The sequence below is a fragment of the Petaurus breviceps genome, unplaced genomic scaffold (genome assembly GCF_028583685.1).
Source record: "Petaurus breviceps papuanus isolate PSGF00001 unplaced genomic scaffold, PetGlider_PUasm1.0 90977, whole genome shotgun sequence".
In the NCBI taxonomy this organism is placed as follows: domain Eukaryota; kingdom Metazoa; phylum Chordata; class Mammalia; order Diprotodontia; family Petauridae; genus Petaurus; species Petaurus breviceps.
This window is the reverse complement of record NW_027187391.1, coordinates 49,542,787-49,569,525: the sequence shown is the minus strand read 5'-3', so window position 1 is coordinate 49,569,525 and position 26,739 is coordinate 49,542,787.

Below are 26,739 nucleotides of genomic sequence, written 5' to 3'. Positions count from 1 at the left end.
CAGAACTCTACTTTTGGACCATTGTTATGAAGGTTTTTGTTTTGTTTTGCCTTGACAGTATTATGATTCCCATCCATTGCTTGTAGTTATGGCCTGTCTGGTGAAAAAGAACAAGTTTAGGACCTCTTCTTCTTGAAAGTCCTTTAGATTCTTGAAAGTATTTATCATGTCTATCTTGAGTTTTATTTTCACCAAGCCAAACTTACCCAGTTCCTTCAAACCAATCTTCATAGACATTGGGTTCAAATCCCTGATAAACTACTTATTACTTGTGTGTCTTTAGGCAAATCACCTAACTTCACTGGATTTCAATTTCCTTACCTATAAAGTGAGAGACTAAATCAGAAATCAATGGCTTTCATTTTGATTTGTTTAAAAGCATTACTGAATTTGGAACTCAATTTTTTTAAGTGAATGTTAAAAATTGTTTTAAATGTCATTGGGGAAAGATGAAATATTAAATAAATAAAGGATATGAATAACTTTTTTTTAAAAAGCATTACTGAAAACTATGGAATATAAATGTGATGGTATGCTATTTTGCTGTAAACAATGATGAAAAGAATGGTTTTAGAATAATACCTATTAAAATTTTTGCCAACTGATGCAAAACAAAGTAAGCAGGCATGGGACAACAATTGATTCAATAACAGTAATATTATAATGACAAACAACTTTGAAAACTTGAGAATTCCAGTAAACATAATCATCAACCACATTGTCAGAAGACTAATGATGTAACCTGCTAACCCACTCCAGAAAAAAAAAAGTATCTAAGTAAATGGATTGAATATTGGTAGTATCATCCTAGTAAAATGATGAGTGCTGCTGTCCCTAAATTCAGTCATCATTTTTCTGGAAAAAAAATATCTTTGCATTCCAATGAATGAGAACATTATATGTCATCAGAAATGCCATTTTAATGTAAAATTTTGAATTTACTATATTCTCAAAGCAAGAGAAAGCCATATATAATGAAAATCTACACTGTCACATCATCGTCTTGTGTTCTATTTTATCTATGGTAATGTTATTTATTGACTTTTCCCCTGTTCATTAAGTTCAGAATAAAAAATAATAAAATTAAATGACTTTTAAAAATTAAAGTATTTCTGAATTCATAGGGTTTTTGCTATATTTTTTCTTCATCAGTGGACATAAGGAAACAACTGCTATGCTGTTTTAAAAATAAATTTTAATGGAAGTGTCCTCCTACTTTCAAAAGATTGAAAACCATTCAACTATATGATTGCTCAAGTTATAGACCTCTAAACTCAGTGAACAAACTTAAAAGTATTTTCACAAATATAATTTCATTTGTTCCTTTGAAACCCCTGTGAAGTTGGTAGGACACATATTACTATCATGATTTTGTTAGTAAGGTAAAAGGAAAATGAATGAACAGTATGGTACAGTGGGACAATGAATAACCAGTTAGGAGAACCAGGCTTTGGGCTAAACTTGGCTGAAACTTCTTATGATATTGAGAAAGTGTTTCACCTCCCTGAGCCCTACTTTCATCATGTATAGGATGAAAGTGTTGACTGAGCATCAACATGGTAGCTTACAAAAATGTCTCGATCTTTTGATCTAGCCCATTTAGATGACAGGCTGTATTAACCCTATCTACTCCCATACCTCCTATTGGGAATCCTTACCCTGCTTCAACTCCAAAATGACTCATTTCTACAATTTTCCTTGATAGAAACTTCCATCTCTCTAGTCAATTGGCAACTACCTGCCTCTAACATCAGAAGAGGAAAATCAGTCAGGTTACCTGAAGAAGACTCCATCTCTCCTTACAGACCACATAGGCCTCTTCCAAGGACTCTGGTATAGGATATCAGAGGACTGATGTAGTAAACCTGGCATAAGGATTAAAGGCTGAATGATGTCTCTTGCTCAGATCATTAATCCATGTCATCCTGCCAGACCCCCAAATCATTGTACCCCTGGCAAGGACCTTGTATAACTTAATACGTATAACTTGATACCTATAGAGTTCTGTCTGACTATAATCCCTTTATCTGAACATAATTTGTCATCATTCCATCTCTCCCTCTGCCTTGTATGCCCACGCCCTGTTCCTCACCATCACTGTGACCTCCAATCATTCCATCCTTCAATTCTCTCCCATGGCATCATTCCTATATTAACACTTTCCTCCCTTCCCCATCTTGAACCTCTGGAAAGCCACTTCAGCTTTTCACTTTCATCTTCCTGAGTCCCTTTCCCACTTATTCTATCACTGATCTTGCCCTCCAAGCCTCAGTCTTAGATAATTCCCATTCACTCCCTTTGTTCATATTCATGTGCTGCTGAACAGAGCTGGAGAAAATAAAAATTCTGATGATGAGGTTCACTGCAAAATTATGTTACATAAGTACTATGTTCTTACCATTTCGAGGCAATTCTATTATATATCCTTAATCAATTCACTATCCCACTCACTGGGAAAAGAAGGAAGGAAGGAAGGAAGGAAGGAAGGAAGGAAGGAAGGAAGGAAGGAAGGAAGGAAGGAAGGAAGGAAGGAAGGAAGGAAGGAAGAGAAGGAGTGAGGGAGGAAGGAAGGAAGGAAGGAAGGAAGGAGGGAAGGAAGAAGGGAAAGAAGGAAAGATAAGGAAAGAAATAAGCATGAATTAAGTGCCTATATGCCAGGCACTATGCTAAATGCTTTACAGGTATTATCTATTTTGATCTCATTATCTCATTTGATCTCATTTATCCTCATTCGACAGTTCAGGAAACTGAGGTAAGCAGAGGTTAAGTACGTTGCCAAAGGTCACACAACTAGTATGTGTCTATGGCCAAATTTCAATTTAGGTCTTCTTGACTCCAGATCTAACACTCTATCCACTGCACCACCTAGCTTCCTAAGTTTTCTTAGTTATAAGGTAATAAGTGCCTCGGGGATCATAGTGTCTGAGCAGCTCATCAAAAATTCTATAGTACAATAATACATATATTGGTTTTTTTTTTCAAAGACACTGTAAAAACATTTCCTTTTAAACCAAGAGGAATAGTATGCTTGGGTCTGATGTTTCTGAGCCATCAATATTGTGAATCTGGATTCTGACAGTTTTCCCTTCCACCCATTCATTCCTGAAAGATGCACTATAGTCTTAATCACATCACAGAGCTACCTGATGTTGGTTAAATGCACAGACCTCCTGTCATGAGATAAACCACAGAGCTTCCAACAACACTACAGAAAATACCATCATGACCCTCATCCATTCTGATTCCCCTATTGTTACCACCACTACTCCTCACAATAACCTCAATGCTATAATTCTCACTACCTCACATTCCTTGATTTTTTTGATGGTGGAGGTTGGGTATTGGGGTTTGGTCAAGACCTGCAAAGTATCTCTTGTGGCTTCTTATTCAAAATCAAAGAGTGGGTATGCTGAAATATAATCTCCCTAAGGTACAGACCATTAATATCAACTTCTTGAGGGTAGAGACAGTTTTTGCCTTTGTGTCCCCAATGTACCTGGCACACTGTAAACACTCAATAAGTATTTGTTGATTTGACAATCAATATTTCCATGGTGATTTAAAGCTGGGACCTATTGTCCTGGCTTAGTCCACTTAAATGGGGGAACCAGTTACATTCTTATTCAAAGGAATGGTAATCATTTTCTATTTTTGATGTCATAGTCATATGCCTCTGAGACCTGGCAGTAAATACCTAATCTGGGAGTTAACACTGGCACCACTAGGGTAGTCTAGGAGGAACTTGTAGAGACCTTTGGGTGCTCACAGTGACCAGTTTAGTGGTAGGTGCTATATTATTTTTTATTTATCATTTAAAAGCACCAGGTGGTCACAATTAGTCAACAGCAACCAGGGATTAGCTCTCAGTGTTCCTACTGAGTGATGCTATTAATGTAAGTGATGAACCAGACTACATCCCAGTGTAGCACAGCAACTGATCCATTCTCAATATCCCCCATAAAATATTCTTTATGTTTACATTGCTTTAGTGTTTTTCAAATCAATAGTGCTTTAAATTCTGTGTCATGTTTTACATATATTATCTCATTTTATTCTATCAGTGATCTAGTCATGTAGCTAGGTGGTACAGTGGATAGAGCACCAGTCTTGGAGTCAGGAAGACCTTAGTTCAAATCCAGCCACATGTGGCTTTCTAGGTCCTTGGGTGGAGCCTTTTGACAAAGTCCAAGTTTTACAGAACAAATCCTTTTATTAAGGGAATTTGTTCTGTGAAGTTTGGATTCAGTCAAAGGGCCACACTTGAGGACCTAGAGGGCCACATATGGCCTTGAGACCTCAAGTTCCCCACTCTTGTTGGCTATAGGGTTTTACTCATTCATGGGTGACTGGAGAACTGGAAACAAAATGGTGAAGCTTAGAATTACCAAACACAGAATAACCAATGAAAATGAAAATAAAGGATAATGCCAATCTTGACTCAAGCATTATCACTACACTGAGAGAGAAAACCAGCCTACAAGGTTTGGGGGCAACAGAGAAGTATAAATGTCAGCATAGCAACCAGAAAGAATCTTTGCCCATTTATCTGTAATTTCTAAAATTTCTTAAAGCTTTTTTCTTTTCTGCTTCTGAGATTTTAACCTACACCTTTTATCTGAGGGAGAAAAATGAGTGAGCCTCTAGATTTGTTCTCTTGTTATTGTAATGCCAAGCAAAGGCAACTTCCCAAGGTTCAAAATACCAGCATAGCTGCTCCCATTTTATTGAGTGACAAATTAAGAATAGAGAAAATCAAAATATGGCATAATTCAAAATACAGCATTCACCAAGTGTAATTCAATAATTCCCAAGTACTACTCCACCCCTGGACATTATAATTCATTTAGTCAATCCCAAAGACCCTGTTCTAAGTACTACTCCACCACTTGGCAGTACATTCATTTAGTCAATCACAAAGCACAAAAAAGTCAAAAGTTCCCCACCCTTGGATCACAACTGAATAGGCCATCTACCCCAGAGTTACAACAAGCTTAAGCACAGCATTTAATACCCAAAGAGAGGTCTTTTCTTCATCTTGACCTGAGGCAAGTTCTCAGCAATCTTTGTTCCTGGGGAGACAAAGCTTAGCAAGGCCATAAGATACATTGCCAGTGTCCTTATTAATTCATTCTCTGTCTGCAGAACAATCCTACAACCCCTGAAAACATTAGCAAAACCCTCTTTCAGGATTTCTGCAAATATACAACAAGAAAATCCTTCTTCAGGGCTTCTGAACCAACAGCAAGGTTCCAGAACCTCTACAACAACAGCATTGGCCTTCACCAGTGGGCACAATTCACTCTCTCTCTGCAGAACAGTCTCAGGAGCTCTGAACCAACAGCAAGTTTCCAGAACCTCTGCAACAACAGGACTGTCTTTCACCAGTGGAGGAATCTGGCAAAACAACATCAAAACAGACAGACAAAGTACCAGCATAACAGCCATGTCTCCTCAGTCCTTGGCAGCTCTGGATGTCAGCTCTCAAAAGTCCTGGGCAGTTCAAACTGGCTCTCAGCAATCCTCTCCATTTCTGCCTCCACGATGCTGCTTCCAAAAAATTCTTCTGCCTCTCTCTCTGCTTGTGTCTCTCTAAATTTACATCACCAGCTCCTCCCAGTTCAGCCCTCTCTTGAAAACTCAACAAGTTCATCCCACAAGTGGGATTCACAAGCTCTAGGTTTTAACACAATCAATCCAAATTTAGAAAACCAAGCCAATACAGGGGATCTTTAAATTCCATTACTATTACAGTTATTCAAAAAGAAACTTCATATTTGCATTTCTATAATATTTATCCTTTTTTTTTGCTCAGTTCTGTGATTCTATTGGTGTAGAGGGAAACACACTCCCATCTTTTTTGTAACTCTTTAAGAGAATTGGAAAGGGGCACTGAGAGTTTCAGTAGCTAACCCATAATTGGATAGCCAGGATGATTTAGATGCACAGTGGACTCAACTCTTCCCAACTCTAAGACTGGCTTTCTGACTGATATAATTTCTGACAGAAATCACTATATTTATATTGGGTTTGGTGCTTTACAAAATCTGCTCCTCGGACCAAGCCTGGTGGGGGCTAGGGAGTAGCTGATGTACTGGTATCCCCATTCCAGGGAAGAAGAAACTAAAGCTCAAGGAATTTGTCAACAAAGCCAAGCTCACAAATCTAGGAAGTGACAAAAGTGGAATTTGTATAGAGGTCTTCTGACCAATTTTTTCAAATTTTTCATTATTTTCAGCACATCCATTTTTTTTTTTTGAGGAGGGAGGGCAGGGCAATTGAGGTTACATGACTTGTCCAAGGTCACACCACTAGTAAGTGTTAAGTGCCTGAGGTGATTTTGTCTTTTTTTTTTTTTAAAGAGGCAGCTGGTAGTACAGTGAATGAAGCACTGGGCCTACAATCAAGAAGCCCTGAGTTCAAAGGTGGCCTAAGATACTTATCTGGTGTATGGCACTGGGCAAGTCTCTTCTGGCCTCAGTCTCCTTAACTGTAAACTAGGGGGAAAAATAATAGTACCTACTTCACAAGGTTGTTGTGAGGATCAAATGATATAATACTAGTAAACTGCTTAGCACAGTACCTGGCACATATACAATTGCATTTTCCCTTTCCTTCTTTTTATCCCTCATAATTAGCACAGCGCCAGGCACATAATAATTGTTTATTAAATATTTATTAACATGCATACCCTTTGACCTAGCAATACCACTACTGGGTCTGTACCCAAAAAGAGATTTAAAATATATATATATATATTTAAATTATATATATATATATATATATTATAAATTATATATATATATATGTACAAAATATTCATAGCAGTTCTTTTCTGGTGGCAAAAATTGGAAATTGAGGTGATGCCCATCAACTGGGGAATGACTGACCAAATTTTTCCATGTGATTGTGATAGAATACTATTGTGCCTTAAGAAAGGATGAGCAGGACACTTTCAGAAAAACTGGGAAAGACTTACATGAGCTGAGGCAAAGGGAAATGTACTGTCTACAAAGTAACAGCAATATTGTTGATCAATAAGATGATCAGCTGTGAACGACTTAGCTATTCTCAGCAATACAATGATCCAAAGCAATTTGGAATAACTTGTGATGAAACATGCTATCCATCCCCAGAAAAGAACTGATAGTGTCTGAATACAGATTGGAGCATACTTTTTTACTTTATTTTTCTTGAGCTTCTTTTTGCTCTGTGTTTTCTTTCACAGCATGACTAATGTGGAAATATGTTTTGTGTGACTACACGTGTATAACCTACATTGAATTGCTACCCTTCTCAATGAAGGGAGTGGGGAGGAAAGAAAGGACAGAATTTGGAACTCAAATTTTAAATTTAATTTAAAAATTAGATTCAAATTTTAAAATGGATGTTCAAATTTGTTTTTACATGTAAATAAAATAAAATATGAAACAAAAAAATAAATATTGAATATTTTCCAAAAAATAAGTAAATGCAAAAATTATATTTGTTAACTGAATTGTTTCTATGCAAAGTGTATATTTATTTTCAAGTTGGTTACAGCTCATAGTCTTCTGAAGTTATTTGATTTTTACCTGTTAGGAAAAAAAAATTTTAATTATTTGTGCTCTCTCCCTATCTTGGACACCCCCCCCCATTTTTTGTTTCTTTTCCATTTTCTTCTTTCCTGGTGCCTCTATCTTGCTTAACTATTTTCCTCCCTCTTTTATTCCTCCTCTTTCTTCTCTAGTATCCTCTTAACAGCCCTTCATATTTATTTCTGTCTCTGTCTCTGTCCCTCTCTGTGTCTCTGAATCTCTGTGTATCTGTCTATCTCTCTCAAATTGGAATGTGAATTTTCCATTTGGTTTATTTTCTGAAGAAACTATACATGTACTATTCTTCATTACTCATTCATTCTTTGTTTCCCTTTGGGGGTTTGATGTCTTTGTAGTATCAAAGCAGCAACCCTGTTTTGCAGGATCTTTTAATGGCTACTTCAATCAAAGATTACTTTTCACTTGCATCTCAGCCATGGAAGATTTAAAAATAAATACATATGGTTCAATGACCCTTCATTAAAAGAAGAGGTTCTATACTCTTGATCTACCCATTCTCTAATTAGGTAAGAACTTTGCTTATCAGTGATTTTGCAAGAAATACATATGTTTTGGGGACCTCTGTAAGTGAGTAAAAATTGCAGAATCAGTCAAAGGATAGTATCCATAGCCATCTTCTAAAAGAGACAAAACAACAAAGCTTTTCCAGGGAATAGTAAACTGCTGAATAAAAATGGTAATTATTGCTTACCACCTGAAACAAAGAATGTTACATCAAATCCAAAGAGCATACATAAGCATCTGAAGGATTGATTTTTTTTTCTCATGTGGTGCCTTAGAGAGATGAGGATGCCAGCTTTCTATTTGCAACAAAAGTCTTTACCTTTGGCATTTATAGCTTTAACAAGAAAATGTGATGTAGGATAAAATGTTAATGTAGCAGCCTCCAGACCTACTATCTTAACCATTATTAAGTGATGTTTGGGTACCTACACATACAAACAGGCTTCCTCCCACCAGCCTATTGCAATTCTTCCTCCTCCCACTCCTTATCCCCCACCAAGGGAGTACATAAAAGGACATCAGTCAGACATCATACCGACTCCTTGTAGGCTGCTTGAGGGATACTTTGTGTTGCACTGTGAGTGATACTCTGTCAAGGTGATTTCTATGGTAACTCCTATTTGCATTCTTTCAAATGGTGGTAAATTCTGACATATTCCATTAAAAATTGATAGCAGTGTTTCATCCACTCTTAGCCCATGTGGGAATACTTAATTTTATCTACTGTCAGAGACTATTCTCTTGTGGAATCAAAGCAGTAAGCTTTTTACTGTTAAAATGTTAATTAGATTTTTATAACCATTTTTATAGGTCTGCTCTTCATCTAGATTGCTACAAACATGTTTATTTACAATTCCAAAATGCTCCCATTAATATTCTCTGGAAATCTGCCTTGCTACATGGAGGTTAGTTTAATAATAAGCCTCAGAAGCACATCCTGCAAGACATCTGCAAAACATCTGCAGACCCATAATGATATGCAATAATTTTTTAACAAATGAACTAATCATCAAGTGATATTTAACAACCCTAACCCTGTTTTATCACATGCTACACGTATGACTATTCCATGGGGTATTTATGGCACTGATGCTACTTAGTAATTGACTGCATGAATTTTCTCAAGAAGAGCCCACACTAACATCATACATATGGCATGACTTTCATGATGCACAAATATTTTAGTATGATTCTTCCTGGGGAGGTTTTTAGGGTTGTTGTGGGGTTTTTTTTGTTGTTATTGTTGGTGGTGGTGGTGTTTTTGAGGCAATCAATCAGGGTTAAGTGACTTGCCCAGGATCACACAACTATAAAGTGTCAAGTGACTTGAGGTCACATTTGAACTCAGGTCCTCCTGACTTCAGGGCCAGTGCTCTATCCACTGTGTCACCTAGCTGCCCTGGGCTCATACAAGTAATTACAAAGCTTTCACATACAAATGCTATGCAAATGCATGCTGATTGTTTTTATGGTTATTTTTGGCCTTTTAGTTTGGTCTTCTGCTTTTATATTCCATTTTTCCCATATGGGTATGGCAGAAAATGCAATTGCTAGACACATTTTCTAGTGCATCATGGTACTAATCTCCAATTGAGAAATCCAGCCAGAGTACATTCATCTATAGAGTTATGCTAAGTCGGTCCCATTATTTCAGATGAGTTTAAGTATTTTTAGAAATTGAAAGGTCACATCTGCCTGTTTGCATTAATAATAAGTGGAGGAAAGCTCAGAACTCCTTGTTGATGAGGCACCAGCGTGGGCTTTGTCATGAAGATGCTCCCTTTGCTATGAGAACCATTCTGACCTTACCAAAGGATTACAAATTCCCCAACGCTCTATGCCAGTGGCAGAAAGGACCTCAGGTCAAAGAAGGAGTACATTGATCTCTGCTGCCTGGCTAGATTCATACTGAGGATCACTTAGCTCCTTCAGACACTAGTTTATGCTAGGGATGCAAATTAAAGTCTTCTCCAAAAATTATTCATTTCCCAAACTTGGATTCTTGTCCTTGAAAGAAGAATTTCTAGGGGACATCAGTCACACTGTACATAACCATAGACCGTAGACCAGCAGATTTTTTCTTCCTTTTTGGTGTCCTTCAGAAGAACATGGTTCTGGATGTTCATTGAGCTTTAGACCAAGGGGCTAATTCTTCATTTTGAATGAGTGAGTGAATAAATGAGTGAATAGCATTACATTACATAGTATTAGCTGGTGTTTCTATAACTCTGAGAGCTCATAGATCTAGAGCTTTAAAAGACCTTAGTAGTTATTTAGCCCAAACTTCTTATTTCAGAGATGAGAAAACTAAGCAAAAGCGAGAGGAGAAGCAAGTAGTTGTCACATTGGATGGAGAAGCTAGTTGACACAGTGGAGAGAGCACTAGTGGGCCCTGGATGAATAGCAGGATCACTGCTCTGGAGGTAGACTGGGCTTCAGAAAGTCAAAGGGCTATTTAAAAAATGTTCTTGAATGATCAATCATCTGAATTAAATATTTGGATTTTTTTCAAAATAAACTCCACACAATATTCCTGCTCAGTTGATATGAGAAGATGACAGTTCATTTTCAGGTTACTTCTTCAACAACAAAGGCTTCTGAATACTCTCAGGGAAGTTCTCCTGACATTGTGCAAAAGAACAAAAATGAGAGTGATCAGCCAGAGAGGAACAAAACAGTGTTACTTAAATAATACCAATGCAAAGCAACACAACCACAGTGACACACCAAGGTACAGAGAGAGAACAGAAACCAGGGCGATACTTCCACCAGCTGGTAAGAATTTAATCTCAGATTTTTATAAAAGCCGTTTTTCCCCCTAACTGGTAAAATTTAATGCTGCACAATCAGGTCAACTCAGTGGGAAAGTAAGAAGGTAGAAAAACAGAGATGACTGTTCTTTCAAGTGGAGAGAATAGACCAAAAACCTGAGAGAAAAGCTGAAGACTTAGGAGAAATGATTATAAAAGTGGGGGGGGGGGAGCAGTGTTGGGGGATGAAAAAAATTCCAGCAAGGGTTATATAACTAGTATTTTTTGCTGGGTTAAAAATGAAGGGTTTTTTTCCCTTGAGTCTTTATTCTTATTCTTATATATACCCATTTTTAGGACTATATCATGAGTCCATCAATTTAGAGCTGGAAAGGACTTTAGAGGTCATCTAATCCTCCTCCTCATTTTATAGAAAGGGAAACTGAGGCCTGCAAAGGTGAATTAGTCAACCCAAGACTGTACAGATTAAGTAGTAGAGGCCACATTTGAACCCAGGTACTATATTATAAAGAAAGCCTTAAAAACATAAATTTCTAGTCTATTAAAATTAAGGGTCTAAAAATTGCTAAATGAACTTGACTAAAATACAATAGAACCATATTAAAGGTGAATTCACACAAATTCTTACCTTTTATAATACAAATCTACCTAGGGTTCAATTATTCATTCTAATGAAGGAGATCAACAGTATGGACAAAAAAAGAGATAGATATTTCCAAAATATTGTTTATTTCACTTGGAAAGGTATTATTCACATCTGATTAGTGGAGTTTCTAATAGTCTGAGAATTCCTTTCAATAATTGGCTGGTATTTCTATAGCTCTGAGAGCTCATAGATTGAGAGCTTTAAAGGACCTTTGTACTTTTTAGCCCAAACTTCTCATTTCAGAAACAAGAAAATGAGGCAAAAGAGAGAGGAGGGGCAACTAGTTGGCACAATGGATGGAGCAGCTAGTTGACACAGTGGAGAGAACACTCAGGTCCTGAAGGTAGTAGGACCTGAGTTCAAAACCAGCCACAGACACTTACTAACTGTGTGACCAGGGGAATGTCATTTAACGCCAATTACCTCAAAAGAAAGGGGGTGGGGGAAGGGAGAATGATTTTCCCAGGATTACACAAGCAGTAAATGGCAGAGCTAAACCCAGACCTTCTCACTCTAAATCCAAGATTCTTTCCACTCCACCACTTCAAGATGTACAAAGAACTTTATATAAATTACCTCAATTGATCCTCACAATGGAGATGGTCAGTAAGATGGTTGAGGTATTCTGGTCTTGGCTTTATAGATAAAAAAAAAAAAGAAAGAAACCTTAACCACATGAAAATGGTCAAATTCAATCTTAGGCTTCAGTTTCAATCAATCAATCCTAGGCATTTGTCTCCTACACCAATTTGTTGTCAGATTCTTCCTGTTTTGTGTTTCTTGGCAAAGGTGCTGGAGTGGTTTGCCATTTCCTTCTCCAGCTCATTTACTGAGGCAAACAGGGTTAAGCGATTTGCCCAGGATCATACAGCTAGTAAGTGTCTGAGACCAGATTTGAACTTAGGAAAATGAGTCTTTTTTACTCCAAGTGCTACACTCTACCCACTGGGCCACTAGCTGCTCAAGATCTTTATTCAGCCCCTCTACAATGCACAAGTCACTGCTGATAGGGGACACAAGAATAAAAATAGCTATCCTAAACTCCCTTCTTCTCTCAATGATCTATTCTACTGGGAAGTTATAACATATGTTAAGTAAAATAAATTAGTATAAAGAATAAACAAATTAATAGAAATTAATTTAAAAGAGGTAACAAAAGAGGGGAGGGCATTATGGAAGGTCTTGCATAGGAGGCAGCTTCTGAGCTATATTTTGAAGGAAAGAAGTTAATTATATCTAGATATGAAAAATGGGAGAAAGGAAAACTTTTCCTTATCTCCCCCACCCCATTGTTAGTGTTTCCTACCTCTTGAAATTATTTTTTTTTATAGAAGCACAAAATTTAAGAGTTATAAGGGACCTCAACAGCCAACTAGTCCAAACGATAACCAAAAGAAACCATCACTCTAGCATACATAAGAAAGGCCTGGTAGAAAACTTGGCACATTTTTTGGTTGTTGTTCAGTCATGTCTGACTCTTCTTTTTTAAGTATTAATTTATTTGTTTACTTTTAGTTTACAACATTCAGTTCCACAGTCCCTTGAGTTTCAAATTTTCTCCCCCTCTCTCTTCTCCCCTCCCTGCCTCCCCCCCATGGCAGCATGCAATCAACTATAGGATCTGCAAATACCTTCACATTAAACATTAGTCAGGTTGTAGAGAAGGATTATAACCAATGGAATGAACAATGGGATTTTGGAAACAAAACCAAACAAGAAAAAGAAAGAGAGCAGGTAGTTTGTTTCAATCTGCATTCAAACTCTGTGGTTCTTTCTCTGTTTGTGGACATCATGAGTCTTTTGGAGTTGTCTTACAACCTTGCTTTGCTGAGAAGAGCCCAGTCTATCTAAGCTGGTCATCACACATACATTATGTCTGTAATTGTGTACAAATTTCTCCTGTTTCTGCTCTTCTCATTCAACATCAGTTTGTATAAGTCTCTCCAGGTTATTATGAAGTCCGTCTGCTCCTCATTTCTTATAGCACAATAGTATTCCATTACATTCAGATACCACAGCTTGTTTAGCCATTCCCCTATTGATGGGCATCCCCATGATTTCTAATTATTTGCCACCACAAAAAGAGCTGCTATAAATATTTTTGTACATACAGGACCTCTTCCCACTTCTATTAACTCTTTGGTATACAACCCTAGAAATGGTATTCCTGGGTCAAAGGGTATGCACTTATTTATAGCCCTTTGGGCTTAGTTCCAGATTGCCTTCCAGAATGGTTGAATCAGTTCACAACTCCATCAACAATAGGATTAGAGTTCCAATGTCTGACTCTTCTTGACCCCATTTGGGGTTTTCTTGGCAAATAAAATTGCCATTTTCTTCTCCAGTTCATTTTATAGATGAATTAAGTGACTTGCCAAGGGTCCCACAGTTAGTAAGTGTCCTAGGCCATATTTGAACTCAGAAAGATGAATGCTCTATCTACTGGGCCAATTAGTTGCCTATAGGCACATAGAAGCCACACAATAAATGTTTATTGATTGATTTTACAGCCTTTATTCAAAAGACCTAGAAGGTGGAGCAACCTACTACTTCACAAGGCAGTTGATCCCACACTGGAAAGATTCTAAATTTTAGAAAGTCTCCACCACCACCACTACCAACACACACACACACACACACACACACACACACACACACACACCCTACATGTACACATACACACCAATCTAACTGAAATTGACCTCTTCAGAGTTTCTACTCATTGTTCCTCCCCTCATCCTTTCTGCACTAGGGGGCCAAATAAACACTTCTAATCCCTTAATTCTTCCTCCACTTGACGGACCTTTAAACTACTCAAAGAGTTATCCTACATCCCCTTCTTCAAGTTAAATGTTCAATACTCTTAAAACATGAGCTCAAGACCCTTCACTATTGTTTGCCTTCCTCTGAAAATGCTCCTGTTTATCAGTGTCCCCCATAAGCATTTTTTCTTAAATTTACACTATTTATAATTTGTATTTACTTATCTCCAGATGTGTTTTATTCTCCTTGTTATGTCAGAACATAAACTCTCTGAGAGCAACAATGGCTAGTGAATTTTGTGGGTATTTTTTATCCCCTAGTATAGTACCTTGCACACAAATTAGGCATTTTATAAACAGTGCTGAATTGAATTGCTTTATTCAAATTGTAGGCCTCAGTCTTCAAAGCCAGAACCTTTCCATTATGTGGCCACACCAGACCTCTGTTTGCTTTCTATTTGGCATGCCCTGATTGCCTTGATGTCTATCTCTTACTGCATATTTTTGCACCTGATTCCAGGGAGAAAATAAATGGAAGAGAAAGGTGTGCAATATTCTATACAGGAGACCTTCAAACTGACACAGGATAGGAATTCCTTGATGGAAGGAATCTGCAACCAAAAGTGCTCATCTTACCTCAAATAAGGAAATGAAACTTTCTAGGATGTTCCCATTTTACACTGCAGAAGCAAACTGTTCCTCTCCATTTAATTGGAACCTAATTTCACTGTACTAGTAAAACAAAACTCTTTCTCAAGGTTTCCCAAAGTGCTACATTTTTCCCCCCAGTGGAACATAATGATTACAAGAATGTTATTAAATGCATCTCTAACAAAGCCATGTTTTGTTATTTGCTTAAAATCCATTCTGATGCTGAACCATTTTACATCTGTGCAGAAAGATTTCTTTTTTTAAGGCCCATTTACCCTTGGACTGATAGAGCAGCTCTGCAGTATTCTTGACTTAAAACAGCTTTGGAATATAAATGTAAGCCCGTCAGGGACAAGAGAAGCCAAATTCGAGCGGGACTAAACTGTAGCTTCACTTTAGCAGAAGCAGACACCTGAATCAATCTCCCACTGCTAAGAAAGAACATAATCTCAACTAATCAAGAAAGGGTGAATAGGTTGGGTTTGAAGTTAAATCTAAAATTCAGATTTAATCCCAGCACTGTAGTGGCAAAGCAGAGCTGAATTTGGGGAATTAAAAAAGCACTTTGTGGGCAGGACGTTGGAGTGCTGGGCAACCCTTTTGAAAAGACTCTCTTTAAAAAAAGAAAGGAAAAAGATAAAACATGGGACATAGGAGTTTTGGAAAGTTCAGAGCTGTCTAACCATCATGTGCTTGGGTCCTCAGCACAAAAGCTTTCTCTAGTGTGGCCACTGAATAAATCTGGTCCAAGTCACAGAATATGGAATGACTCCCCAATTGGGTTATTGAGATGCTCTATGCATGTGCAGGGAGATTTGCAGCTTTTTATCATTTTCAGAAAAGGAAGCACAAGGCATTAAGTTTTGTCAAAAATGACATGCATTTCTGTTTTGCCATCTGAGCAGTTTCTTCTAGGTTTTATCATCATCCCTGAGTGAGTACACAGAATGGAACTGGATAAAGGGAAGTGTTGGCTCCCCTCAGACAGTAAGGCAGGAGGCGTTCATCACTGATTGAGGAAGCTCCAAGATAGGAACTGTGATCTCTATTGTATAATATGACTCATTTCTGGATCACTGGATCGGGGCCACACTATCACAAAGTAGTACAGAGTTGTAGCCATTGCTGAGAAAACTATTACTGAGCCACTTCAGTCTTGTAAATGAAAATATGGGAGAAGGACAAGAGAATACAATGAAAAGAACAATGGGCCTAGACTTGGGGTATTTAAATCCTACCTCTGACACTTACGACCTGTGCGACCTTCAAGAAATCGCAATTTCCCTAGGCCTTAGTTTCTTCATTGGTAAATTGAGTGGCTTGTACCAGATGTTCTGTAGGGTCCTTTCTTTCTTTATAATACTGTGACCTTAGATCGATGCCTCTGAGGTCCCTTCCAACTCTGTCTCTATGATTCCCACAACATTTCAAAATGATACAGATCATGAAAATAGATGCAACTTAGATTCATAATTAGATTTCAGCTGCCTGATAAGACAGCACTATTTTTGCTCTACACTAACTTCTTTAATTAGAGTCTCACCTCAGATACTCACTAGCTATGTGACTCTGGGAGAATCATTCAACCTTCTGGACCTCAGTTTCCTCATCTGTAAAATGTCCTCTCAGGCACTGTCCTGCTCTGATATCTATGATCCTATGAATAGGAAGTCATTAAGGAAGAAAATGCAATTTACATATTAAATAGTAAATCATGGATTCCACAGTCTCACAATTCTAAGATATTTATCTCTACAAAACACATTCAAGGGAAAAGGTCAAGACTATGCAGATCATTTTTTAAATGTCAATAAGGAATATTCCTGCAAGAAATTTTAATGTCTATAAGGAATATTCTTGCAAGAAAGGCTAGCATCCAAATTTACTAAAATTGATGATTCCAGCATTGCAGAGGCCATATCATGGTGTGAATGTATTGGCCCTGCTTGAAATGAAGGTGGATTTTTCTCCCTCTGGAAATGATTATTCCAGTTGACATCAAAATGAAGTTAGCAGACACAATTTATGTGACGCATTCTGCTTGGGAGTACTCAGCAGGAAGGTCTAGCATTAATATTAGTTTGAGTCATGTAAAGACTAATTAATTTGAGTATCATAAAAAGTATGATAATAAAATGATATTATTTTGAGACTTTTTCATTACTATCAAGGTATCCAAGTGACTTTTAAAACTCAGGGACATTCAACTATGAGCTACCAAGAATCACTGGGGACTGGCTGCCATACCTGGAAAGGAGCCAGTGCTATGCAAAGCAATTTAATGATAAGCCAGCTCTGGCCCTCTCACCTCCAAAGTCAGAGCAGTGTTCCTCAGATGAAGTCTGCACAGAGATATTATCCAGAAGAAACAGTTTCTAATAATAAGCCACTTGGCACAAGGCAAACGAAAAGAACAGTATCATAGTTGGGTGTCTCAGTGAGAAGCAAGGTTCAATAGGCCCTCATTATTTCCACATACAGAATTTTTTTACCCCACCATTTGTGAGCATCAGGATGTACAATCCTGAAAGCAGCCTTTCATGGAATGTATCAGAGAAGGGAATGCCAGGATGAATGTTATTCAGGGGCTCTGACTAGAACCATCACTTTCAAAACACCTGGTTGTCTGTTTGTTTTTATTCCAAATGCTCTCAGTTATTCACTGGTCCAGGGATGCAATAGGGAGAATCACAGAATCCTAAATTCAATAGGGATTAAGTTGTTTCTAATAATTAGTGAATATTAATAGGGAGGATCAAGCTATCTCTTTATGTTTGATTTTTCCCCCATTGCAGTTAATTTGTGTCATTTAATACAGTTCTTAAAATTTAAATATTATTCTCCCTAGTGTAAAGAAACATCCCTAGGAAATATATATATATATATATATATATATATATGTAGTTTTGTTTTGTTTAATATTAGAAATGTAAATAATTTACCATCATAACAGAACTCCTTGAAGCTGGAGGACTGAGGTACAGAACTGATATGAAGCTCATGGGCTGTATCATGATGAAAATTTCAATTAATTTCAACAAGTATCCTACTATGATACAGTTTTTGGCTATATAAGGGAAGAAAGGAGGAAGGAAGGAAAGGAAGGAAAGGAGGAAGGGACAGTAGGAGAAAGGAGAAGGAGAAGGAAAAAGGAAAGGCAAAAAGGGAAAGGGGGAAAGGGAGAAAGGAAAAGGGGAAAAGGGAAAGGGAGAAGAGAGAGGAGAGGAGAAGAGAGGAAAGGAGAGGAAAGGAGAGGAGAGAAGAGAAATGAAACTACCTTCAAGTAACTTACAGTATGCTGAAGGGGTATAACATATACATAGCTAGATGTTTGTGTTAAAAAAGGGGGAAAAAAGGAATGAGACTTGTCCCCAGTCAGAATAATCCTATCACCATCTAGTGAGAAAACAGGGTAAAAGCACTTGCACCACAGAGGAAAGGCTGGGGAAAAAAAAAAAAAAGATATTTCATGTGGATTTTAACATCACATATTATAAGGAATTTTTTAATTTGGGGAATTAAAGATTCCACATGGTGTCTGCTTTGTACGGTCTTACAGAAAGCCTAGTGTGATTTCCCTAATAAGAAATCTCACAAAATGTGAATCCTAAAGATAGTCATACCTCCTAACTGTTCTAAGAGCCGCAGTATATATCTTAGTAAATATCCTGGTTTTCTGATAAGCCAAAACCTCTTTTTAAGTCTTATCAATTTAGTGACCCCCTTGTAAGTGTTTCCTTTCTTGAAGATATAATAAAACATTTTGAAACAAAATCATATCTGAAAACTGTGGGTTCTGTCCTTTTTATTATGTATAACCTCTTCTCTTCAACATCGTTATTTCTTCATTTTACGAAGCATTGTCACTATAAACAGCTAATTAGGAACAGCTTCAAATAGAGCCCACCAGGCTGACAGAGAAGATTGTAGACAGAGGTCAATAAGATACTTCTTCCTTCAATTCTGGTAGTGCCAATAAAATTGTCTCTTAGAGATTTTAATCAAGATGTAGAATAAAGCTTGTTTATTTAACAAGATGCAATGATTTGTGAAGACTCAGAGATGTCAAATCACTTTTTGCAGTCCAGTTGTTGAACTGACTGTCCCAAAGGTCCTGTCTGTCCTATGGCATGCTCTGTGATTACAAAGACTACAGGATTTGCTGTTCAAAACTGCTCTTTGAGCAGGAACTGATCCTAACACTAAACTGAAGGCCAGATATTCTCCTTAAGTCAAAAGAGAGACTTGAAAACCTTCACAAAACAGTGGATTTACATGTGACTCACTTCTGCTCTAAACTTAGTAAACAGATCAATTCCTCCAAGACAAAGATACCAAGAGTCTAACTAGAAATTCAGAGTAGCTATGAATGCCACTGTGACTAATCAAAGGAGGAATGAGAATCCTCAATACATATAAAGCTTTTTTCCCTTATCGGGTTCTTCTGTAGTCTTGAAGTTCAGAATCAAAATTTAAATCCAATAAGGCATTTCTGTGAAAGAGGATCTCCTTAAATTGCTTTTGGAAGTTTCCTTTGGATTGAAGCAGCTAGGGCTTTGCTGAATTGAGATCATTGTTCTCAAAAGTGGTTTCAATCAACAGGATTTGCTGTCTGACCAAACTATTGGTAGCTAACTAGCCAATAGTGTTAAACATATGCAGAACTTGATTTGTATACTATTGTATACTATACAATATGTATATTGCATTTGTATACTATTGTATACTACTATTCATGTAGTCTAAGACATTAGCTTTTCTTTTTTAGCAAAAACATTAGGTCATATACTGTTCTAAATCAATAAGCAAACACGCTACTCTAAGTCAATTAAAAACCCTAACTCATTTTCACACGAGCTGCTCACTAGCTAAAACTGCCATATTCAATGTTTTTACAGCTGATTTTTTTTTCAACCTAAGTGCAGGACATTAATACCTAATACATTTTGTACTGTCAGGCTACAAATTTTTCCAGTCTGTTGAAATCTTTTTGGATCTTAATCCTGTCATGGAACATATGAGCTATCACTTTCAGCTTTGGGTCATCTACAAATGTCATGGGCATGTCTTTTACAAGGTAGAGAAAGAAAATGGAATATAAAAGAGTAGAGAACAACACCTTGAGGCATGCCGGAGGACAACTCCTTCCAGGCTGACTTCATTCCATTCATCTCTAGTCTTTGGGTAGTTCAATCAACTACCCATCCACATTCCTACGACTGGTCATTCAGGTCTCAGTCTTATCCATAATGGCACCATGACAGACTTTCCCAAATGCTTTGTCAAAATCTAGGCACACTAGGTCTATAATATTTTCTTAACCTACCAGTCAAATAACTGTGTTTAAAAACAACTTCTACATTTTATGATACAGAAATAAATGCTGTAGAAGTTCAGAAAAGAGAGGTTGTTATAGATTTGGATAGTTCAAGAAAGTTTCATGGAGATTATATGAATTGCACTGGATCACAATGGATAGGTGGGACTCAAAAAAATAAACAGAAAAGAGGATATTTCAGGTATGAGGGATAGCATAAGCAACCATAATGCAAACCATATATTTAATAATTCATACATAAACTTGATAATCAGATCTAGATAGAGTTAATCCAAAAAGATTTCTCTTTTCTATAGAAATTTTGAGATTATTTTGAAGCAGTCCCTGGCAAAAAAGGATTGATGGAGAGAAGGGTCGGAACATCATAACAAGGGGCATGCCTTAGACACATGAATATTGACTGGAAAAGAAAGACAATAGACAAGTACTACAATTTTGATTGGCTAAAACAAAATTTAAAATTGACTAAGAATGATAGGTATCACAAATTAATCATAAGCACATGAATTATTACTGGGCATGTGGCTTCATTTGCAACCAAAAAAATGTTTGGTCAGTTATACTAGTTTTTCATAATTACTCAAGAGACCTTATAGATACATTGCTATTGTCAAAACTGGAAATCTCAATATATCTTGGTTAAAGTCATATGACCTTTATTTGAATATTTACTTACTATCTATGTTTCATTTGAAAAATTGCTTAACTGGGGCGGCTAGGTGGAGCAGTGAATAAAAAACGCCGGCCTAGAGTCAGGAGTACCAGAGTTCGATGGTTCTGGCCTCCGACACTTAACACCCACACAAAAAAACTAGCTGTGTAGGTTACTTAACCCCAACTGCCCTCTGAAAGGCAAAAAAAAAGAAAAAAAAATTTGCTTAACCTCAATTTTTCATCTGTAAAATGAAAAGATTGGACTAATTGAACCTTTCCATCTCTAACTTTATGCAGAGCTATGACTGCTCTAATATATTGTCTCTTTAAAGTTTGTTGAGGTAAACCTGCTCAAAATTCTTTATTTAAATTCTATTTTATTTTACTTTCAGTTCCAAATTCTCCTCCTTCACTCTCCCCTCTCCATTCATTAATAATAATTTTTTAAAAACACTACAAATAGTTACAGTCCTGCAAAACAAATTTCTGCATGATCTATGTAAAAGGGGTAGAAAAAGAAAGAGAAATATAAAAAGAAAGTAAGAAAAAAAGAAAATATGCTTCAATCTGTACTTTTAATCCATCACTTCTCTTCCTGGAAGTGGACAGAGTGTTTCATCGTTAAGTGCTTTGGATCTGAGTGTTGTATTTGTCAATTAGTGTTACTGTTCTTCAAAATTTATTTTCTTTGTAATATTGCTGTCACTCAATAAAATGACTTCCTGTTTCTGCTCACTTAACAGAGTGCATCAGTCCATACAAGTCTTCCCAGGTTTTTGTGCAACCATACCACATACACACATGCACGCACACACACACTCACAGAAAGAGGAAGTTACTATAAATATATACATATATTTATAGTAACTCTATATGTTTATATATAATCTATATAATAATATATATGTATATATGTGTGCATATACAGATATATGTCTATAGATAGATAGATATGTATCTCCCCATATGTGCATGTGTGTGTGTGTGTGTGTATGTCCTTGTCTGCTTTCTTCGACTTCTTTGGGTTATAGAACTAGTAGCGGTATCACTGGGTCAGAGGGTATACACACTTCATTTTATTTGGTGGCACAATTCCACATTGCTTTCCCAATGATTGGAGTAGTTTGCAGTTTCACTAACAATAGTGCATCAGTATTCATATTTTCCCACATTCCCTCCAACATTTATCACTTACCTTTTTTGTCATTTTAGCCAATCTGACAGGTATAAGGTGATATTTCAGAGAGCTTTTCATTTATATTTCTCTAATAATTAAAGGGGGAAGCTAGGTAGTACAGTAGATAGAGTGTCAGGCCTAGAGTCAGGAACACTACTCTCCCTGAATTCACATCTGGTCTCAAACACTGACTAGCTGTGGGATCCTGGGCAAATCACTTAACTCTGTTTGCCTCATTTTTCTTATCTGTAAAATGAGTTGGAGAAAAATGGCAAACCACTCCAGTATCTTTGCTAAGAAAACCCCAAATGGTGTCACAGAATTGGGCATGACTGAAATGACACAACAGCTAATTAAAAATTTAGAGCATATTTTAATATGGCTATTGCTTCCTCTGAAAACTTCCTATTCATATCCTTTAACTGTTGATCAATTTTGGAATCACTCTAATTTTTGTTAATTGATTCAATTCCCTATATCTTCAAGTTCTAAAAGAAACTTACTCTAAGATAATTTTTGTGGGGGTAGAGAGGGTGGAGCCTGGATAGAGACTGGTGTAGATGTGAGGGACAAGATCTATTAAGTCATAATTGTGACAAGCCGTAATAGAAATATGTGAACGCTAGAACTGTTGTATAATTTGGCAATAAATATAACATCAGACAGAAATGAGAATTTGATTAATAATTATAGGCTAAGGTAGAGTTAGGGGCAGCTAGGTAACTCAGTGTCTAAAGCACAGGGCCTGGAGTCAGGAACACCAGAGTTCAAATGTGACCTCAGACACTTACTAGCTGAATGACCTTTAGCAAGTTACTTAACCCTGCTTACCTCTGTTTCCTTATCTTTAACATGAGCTGGAGAAGTACAAACCACTCCAGTATCTTTGCCAAGAAAACCCTCAATGGGGGTCATGAAGTGTCAGACATGACTGAAATGACTTAACAATAAAGGTGGAGTTGTTCACAGGATCCAGAGTCTGAACCTAGAAAGAAAAGAGAAGCCTGGGAGCATAGACTTAAGCATTGCACGACAGTTTGAAGATGGAAATTCTAGATACTATAATTTCTATCAGTAAATCTAGCTGAGCTGAGGAATAAATTGAAAGGAGGGGATCAGGGAAGTCACTAAGCAGATCAACTAGTCTGCCAGGGACATTGTTCCCACTGAGCTCTTAGTCAAGCACAGCATGGATCAATTCAACTTAGCAGTGAAAGCATCTGTTCAACACATGCTTCATTCATAAAGGAACTTTACTTTTGGAATTTTTTTAAAAAATATTTTATTTGTCTTAATGAATCAAGATCCATCTTTTCATCTTGCCACCTGAAGCCTGCTCCAATTGAAAACAAAATAAAAATAAAACCCATTACAAACATAGTCAATCAAAACAAATTTCCACATTGGCCATGTCCAAAAATTATTTGAGAGGTGAGTCTTTCATCTTTCTACCCTGGTTGGTCATTATACTGATAAGAGTTCAGCACAACACTATACCATTACATTTAAATATCATAACTTCATTCTCTAATTTATGGTTACCCTCCCCCATGTTCCTATTCTTTGCCATCTCAAAGAGCTACAAATATTTTTGTATGTTCTTAGGGAATTATAACTAATATGTGCTTAATTTGCCCTTCCTCTAACTCTCCCTTTCCTCTTTTCCCCTATTCTCCTTATTTTTCATGTGGCATAAAATATATTTCTGTACCTAACTCTATGTGTGTCTGTGTCTGTGTGTCTTGTTCCTTCTTTTGATCAGCTCAGATGAGAGTGAGATTCAAGTGTAAGCCATTCCCCCACCCCCTCCTTTTTGTTTTTTCTGTCTATTTGTGCATCCAAATCATGTGAGAAAAATTTCCCTAATCTTCATTTCCCTTTACTTTCAGTATATTCCTCTTCTTCTCTTCATTCTTTTCTTAAGATCATCAACATAGAAAAGAATCATGTCCAGATCATGAAAAATTGGACTCCTTCTATGGACTCTGAGGATGGTAGAATTCAGAGGAAACACATATAATATCTCCCCATATAAAGATATGAGAAAATAATCATTAATTGTAATTAATAACTCATTAATCTTTTCTTATTGTTCATCAATGTTTACCTTTTTCTGTTACTCTAAACTGCTGTGTTTGAATTTCAAATTTTCTCTGTACCTCTGACCTTTTCATCAGGAATGTTTGGAAGTTCTTTATTTCATTAAAGGTTCATTTACCTGCCCCTCCCCCCCCATAACATTATACTCAAGTGTTTCTGGGTGAGTTATTCTGTATTATAAACCTATCCTTTGCCATCTGGAATATTGTATCCCAAGTTCTCTGTTCCTTTATAGTAGTGACTGCTAAATCATGTGTGATCCTGTGTGGCTTCTTTGTACTTGAACTCTCTCTTTATGACTGTAGTATTTTTTTCTTTGACCTGAGAGCTCAGGATTTTGGCTATGATGTTTACAGGATTTTCATTTAGGGTTTTATTTCAGGAAGTCACTGGTGGGTTCTTTCTATGTGTACTCTGTACTCAGTTTCTAAAAGGTCAGGGAATTCTTAAGATTTCTTGAAATATGATGTCTAGGATTTTTTCTGGTCAAGGCATCCATATAGTTCAATGTTTCTTATATTTTTTTCTCCTCAAGCTGTTTTCCAGATTGGTTGTATTTCCCATGAGATAATTAACATTGTCTTCTTTTTTTAACTCTATTTTAATATTTCTTTTTGCCTCATGGAGCCATTTTGATCCATTCTAATTTTCAAGGAGTTTGTTAATTGGGCAAGATTTTGTACCTCTTCTGCCAAGCTGTCAATTCCATTTCCAATTCTTTTTTTTCCATAGTTCTCATGTCTTTTCCATTTTTTTTCCTCAAGCACTCTCAATCCATTTACAAAAACATTTTAAGGCTTTTTAACTCTTGCTTTATCTCTTCTAGGAATTCTAGCTGAGTTTGTGCCTAAGTTGTGTTTTTCTATAAGGCATTGTACATAAATTTTTGGAATAATTTTCTCCTTCTGCATTTGCATCTTAGCATCCTTGCCACCATAATAGTTCATTATAATAGGGTTCTTTTTTTGGTTTGCCCATTCTTTCAGTCAGCTTCCTGACTTGGGATTTAATATAGGTCTTGGCTTTCTAGAGAGGAAGGTCTGAGTTGTCACTATTGCTTGTTTTTAGAGTAACAAATGCCATATTATTCCAAAATATCAGGAACATGTTGGGGACAAAGTGGTATGAACCAGAACAAAGTTTGATTACTTCTTTCCTGGTCTGAGCTCTGTAAGTTCCTGACCTAGTTTTGGGTATGGTTAAAAATAGACTGAGGCGTCCTCCCCCTGGCTCTGGATTCCACCTTCCCCAATTCATGTAAAAGGGGACTCTTAACAAACTTTGGAGCTACAGAACCCACAAAATGACACAGAGAAGCTAACCTCCTGCTGAGGACAGACCAACAGGCCGGCAGGAATTGGCCAATGCAGCACTCTGGGAGCCGAACACAGCTCCACACGGAGATTATAGCCCCAGGGTGGGCCTGACCAGCCCCGGCTGCAGGGACTCCAGATCACCAGCAGCTGTGGTGGTTTCCAGAATTATCAACACATAGATGCTAAGGACAAAGTGAGGGGTCAGTGCACTGTGGACTTTGGGACCCAGTAGTTGGGAGTGCATTGGCTTTTGCCCCCAGGGTGAGAAGCCTCTGAGGAACAGAGGCTGTGCAGCCAACCCAAAGTGGCAGCTTCAGCTCCTGGTCTGCAGAGTGTAGGGGGACCAAGTGACCAGTCTGAGGGGTAATTGCTCTTGCTTTAACCTGCTTGCATCTGGATTGTGGTCTAGGGTGGAGGTCCTGGGGTGTGTGTGCAGCTTGCCAGAGCATGTGGAGGCTTCAGCAAGGGCACCCAACTAATACCTCTGGCAGCTGAGAAGAGCCCAGCTGGTATGAAGCTCCCCTGTCTGGTAGCAGAGTCCTACTGTGGCAAAAAGCCCAAAAGTCAAGTAATTGAGTGGCAACATGACCAGGCAAAGGAAACAAAGCAAACAGAAGGACCCAACATTAGACTCCTATTTTGGGGACAAAAAGGATCAAAGCATGGAACAGGAGGAAGACAGTGAAGTCAGAACTCCTATACCAAAAGCTTCAAAGGAAAATACAAGCTGATTACAAGCCATAGAGGACTTTAAGAAGCAAATAAGAGAAGTGAAGGAAAAATTGGGAAGAGAAATGAGAACAATGCAAGAAAATTATGAAATGAAAGTCAAAAGCCTGACTGAGGAAAATAACACCTTAAAAAAATAGACTAACTCAAATGGCAAAAGAGGCTCAAAAAGGCAAAGAGGAGAAGAATGCCTTAAAATGCCGAATTTGCCAGATGGAAAAAGAATCTCAAAAGCTCACTGAGGAGAATTATTCCTTCAGAATTAGACTGGAGCAAATGGAACCTAATGACTTTATGAGAAATCAAGATGCTGTTAAACAGATCCAAACAAGTGAAAGAATAGAAGGCAATGTGAAATATCTCATGGGAAAAACCATTGACTTGGAAAATAAATCCAGGAGAGATAATTTAAAAATTAGTGGACTACCTGAAAGCCATGATCAAAGAAAGAACCTAGAAATCATCCTCCAAAAAATCCTTAAGGAAAACTGACCTG